This window comes from Gossypium arboreum, chromosome 13, assembly GCF_025698485.1.
Source record: "Gossypium arboreum isolate Shixiya-1 chromosome 13, ASM2569848v2, whole genome shotgun sequence".
NCBI lineage: Eukaryota > Viridiplantae > Streptophyta > Magnoliopsida > Malvales > Malvaceae > Gossypium > Gossypium arboreum.
Window position 1 is genome coordinate 72,465,575 of NC_069082.1, and position 4,712 is coordinate 72,470,286.

Here is a 4,712-nt window from a genome sequence, read left to right on the forward strand (position 1 = left end):
GGATCCATAGATCGAGTTAATGCAACCCTAGAGTGTTAATTAGAGAAAAGTCTCAGTTATTCAATCTAGGGATTAGACGTTATTAGTCTTGAATAGGGATAATAACATAACTTAGGGATCTCTACAGAACAAGTTGAATGAATAAATCATCCGATTCGGAGCCAGAATAACAAGTAAAGTCTAGGTGAATTTTTCCTTAGCTATTGTCTCAAGTCAATTGATTTTCCAAAAAGAAATTCCCCAATTCTTTTCTCTGTGCGTTCTTAGTTTAAATAATTAGTTAATTAAAACAAACCCTTTTATTCTTAGGCTAGATAATAAAAAGACAGTCATTACTAGTACTTTTGGTTCCCTTGGGTACGATATCCCGGTCTTGCCATTACTATACTATTGTTCGATAGGTGCGCTTGCCTTTTCGTCGTGATAATAGTTAGTCTAGGTTTGATCTTCATTATAAATATTTATTACTTGTTACGAATCACGCGATCAAGTTTTTGGCGCCGTTGCCGGGGAACTAAAATATTAGGAACACTCAATTTTTATTACTCTAGCCATTTATTTTTCTTGCAATTTAATTTAATTTAATTATTATTTATTAATTTACTTTTTTCTTCTCTTGGCAGGTTTTCATAGTTTATGACTAAAAGAAATCCGTCGGGACCATTACTTTTTGAAGAAAAAATCGATCGCACAATTCATAGAAACCAAAGAGAACTAAGGCATAGGTTAAGATACACAGAGAACGAGCAAGAAGACGATACTCAACCCCCAACCGAAGAGATGGCTGAAAACCAAGGCAATCAGCTACCTCCTGCAAATGCGGCAAATCAGAATCCTGCTCCTCATACTATGTATGACTATGCTAAACCTTCTTTGACAGGAAATGAGTCAAGTATAGTTAGACCTGCTATTGTTACAAATAATTTCAAACTGAAACCTAACACAATTCAGATGATACAGCAGTTTGTTCAGTTTGATGGTTTGTAGGATGAGGATCCCAACACTCACTTGGCGAATTTTCTGGAGTTTTGCGACACTTTCAAAATTAATGGCGTTTTTGATGATGCCATTCACCTTCAGTTATTTCCCTTTTCATTGAGAAACAAAGCTAAACAGTGGTTGAACTCGTTACCACGAGGGTCAATTACTACTTGGGAACAAATGACCGAAATATTTTTACTTAAATATTTTCCTCCGGCTAAAATAGCAAAGTTGAGGAACGATATTTCTTCTTTTGTGCAGATGGATTTAGAAACACTTTACGATGCATGGGAGAGATACAAGGACTTATTGAGAAGGTGTCCTCACCATGGGTTACCTCTATGGCTACAAGTTCAAACCTTTCACAATGGTTTAAATCCCTCAACAAGGCAAATGATTGATGCAGTAGCCGGTGGAACGATCAACAATAAAACACCTGAGGAGGCCTACGAGTTTATCGAAGAGATGTCCCTGAATAAATATCAGTGGCAAGTTATGAGGACAAAGCCAACAAAAGCCGCCGATGTTTTCAATATTAATGCAGTTACCATGCTTGTAATAGCCCAAAATTGGGTCTAGTTGGAACAGAGGTTTCGGGATCACAAAATCTGAGATATAAATAATTATTTTATGATTATTTTGAGGTCTATGATATGATTGCATGATTGTGTGAAAATTTTGTGAAGAAATTCTATGTATAAAGTGCTTAATTCGAAGTTAGGGACTAAATTGAATAAGTTGCAAAACTTGCATTCTAGAAGTTTCTTGTAACGCCCTCACGCCCGAAATCATCGCCGGAGTCGAGCTTGAGGGGTTACCGAAAATAATTTATCAAATTAAGAACTTCAAATCATTTGTTTCTACATTCACAGCTTTCTAGCTACCCGCGTCACAGTTACAAGAAAAATCATATCTCGAGTTACGAAACTCGAAATCAAGATCCGTAAATTTTTCCTAAATCTAGACTAATATATATATTTAATAATTTTTTTATAGAATTTTTGGTTGGACGAATTAGTACAGTTTATTAGTTAAAGTCTCCCCTATTTCAGGGTTCGACTGCTCTGACATCTGTGTATTACGAATCATATATCTCTCTATAAAGAATTTCAATGACTACGAGGTTTGTTTCTCTTAAAACTAGACTCAATAAGGAATCTGTAAATATAAATAATTACTTATAATTATATTTTTACAATTTATTATGAATTTTTAAAGTCATCACAGAGGATCCAGAAATCACTCTGGCCCTGTTTCACAAGGTTTCAAATATCTCATAAAGTATAATTTATATGCCTGTTTTTTTTTATCCATATGAAAATATACTCATTAAGCTTAAATTTCATTAGTTGATCATCATTTAATTCCATTTATACTATTTTTAGTGATTTTTCAAATTCATGTCATTGCTGCAGCAATATTCTGTTTTAAGGCAAATTTCATCTTTTCATGAGTTGTTATGAACTAGATAACCTATTAAACTTCCATGATATCAAACATGATCTAAATTTAACCAGCACCATTACTTATCAATATCAAACATTTTCTCAACCAATCATGGCCATATCATAAAACTATTTACACAAAATATGTATATTGCTATACATGCCATACTTAAGTTTTACAAGCCATTTACCCAGATGAAAGTCCTTTGGATAGTGTGATCGAACCTTCGACCCGTTCCGATTCCCGAGCTGGCTTGTTTAAAACTACAGTAAATAAAGAGGAGGGAGTAAGCATAAATGCTTAGTAAGTTCATATGTAAATAACAAGTAACATAACAACACAAATATACCAAACAACTTTAGCATGGTATCACCAAAACATATATCACATTTCTGAACATTATTCATCATCTTACCACCTTATCGTTGTTGTATCTATTTTCAACCCGAGGGTTAAGAACATACCTGTCCAAAGTGTCCATTTCACAACACTTACCAAAACGTCGCTTGCATCTTAAGTGTTCTTCCATTTCACTAGAAATTTCACCCGTTGAACACATCGAAATATAACTTGGATACATGGATAATTTGCACATAAATGCCATATATGTAATCAAGAAATCATGTAACCCGCCCCTAAGTGAACTCAGACTCAACTCAACGAGCTCGGGCGTTCGCATCCATAAGTGAACTCGGACTCAACTCAACAAGTTCGGATGCCTAGTTACATCTCACGAACTCGGACTCAACTCAACGAGTTCGGATGCTCAACCATCCTAGTGACATGTCACCTGTATCCTAATCTATTCCTAAGGTTCAAACGGGATTTTCCTCGAACACATATCCTTGCCATCTTCAGTAAAATACCAAAACCAATACTCGGTAGTACTTTATATTTAACAATTAATACACATAATTTGCATTTTATTCAAAATAACCACAAAGCATATATTTCATAATAAAATCAGCATATCATATAATTAACATCAATAACTTAAAAATAACAATTATGCTACATTATTTACACATGAACTTACCTTGGTACCAAAATATAAAGATTTTACAATTTAGTCCACAATTTTTCTTTTCCTCGATCGCGACTTGAATCTCGTTTCTCTTGATCTATAATGCCAAATTAATCTTATTTAATACATACATTCATCAAAACAGCGTTTTTATCGAACTTTGGAAAAATTACATTTTGCCCCTAAACTTTTGCATAATTACACTTTTTCCCTAGGCTCGGGAATTAAACTTCATCCCTTATTCTTATGTTTTATGACATGCTGATCATTTTTCCCTTCTATGGCAACATCAAATTCACACTCTATCATGTACTTATGACTATTAGGTATTTTTACCGATTAAGCCCTTTTACTCGTTTTCGCTTAAAACCGAGTAGTACAAGTTGTCTAACATAATTTAAAACCTTATATTCTATCATAAAACACCAAAATACACAAATTTCACCTATGGGTATTTTTCCAAATATGAACCCTAGGTTGAATTATTGCTAGCATAAGCTTAATCGAGCTACCGGGATTCCAAAAACGTAAAGAACATTAAAAACGGGGCTTGGAATCACTTACTATGGAGCTTGGAAGCTTGAAACAAACCCTAGCTATGGAGAACCCTTGAAATTTCGGCCTAATGAAGAAGATGGACAAAAATTGGCTTTTAATTTTGTTTTTAATTCATTTTAATAACTAAATGACCAAAATGCCCTTACTACTAAACTTTCCAAAAATTCCTTCCATGTCCTAATTTTGTACATGAACTTAAAATTGGTCAAATTTCTATTTAAGACCTCCTCATTAATATTCCAAAACAATTTCATACTAAAAACTTCTAGAATGCAAATTTTGCAACTTATTCGATTTAGTCCCTACTTTCAATTTAAGCACTTTAGGCATAGAATTTCATCACGAAATTTTCACACAATCATGCAATCATATCATAAACATCAAAATAATTGTAAAATAATTATTTCTATCTCGAATTTGTGGTCACGAAACCACTATTCTGATTAAGCCCTAATTCAGGATATTACATTTCTAGTATGAAATTGATTTGAAATATTAATTAGGAGGTCTTAAATAGAAATTTGACTAATTTCTAAGTTATGGACAAAAATTGGACATGGATGGAATTTTTGGAAAGTTTAGTAGTAAGGGTATTTTGGTCATTTAGGGGTAAAATGAATTAAAGTACAAAATTAAAAGCCAATTTTGCTCATCTTGAACCCCATGGCCGAATATAGCAAGGACAAACCATGGCTAGGGTTTT

The 4,712-nt window shown here is 33.5% G+C and overlaps 1 non-coding gene across 1 annotated transcript; it reads right to left on the bottom strand.

Moving 5' to 3' along the window:
• Positions 1-1,209: 1,209 nt before the first annotated feature.
• On the bottom strand, positions 1,210-1,316 carry LOC128287360 (small nucleolar RNA R71). The gene has a single exon (XR_008278060.1). It is a non-coding gene; the product is annotated as a small nucleolar RNA R71 (small nucleolar RNA).
• Between the last annotated feature and the right edge of the window lie 3,396 nt (positions 1,317-4,712).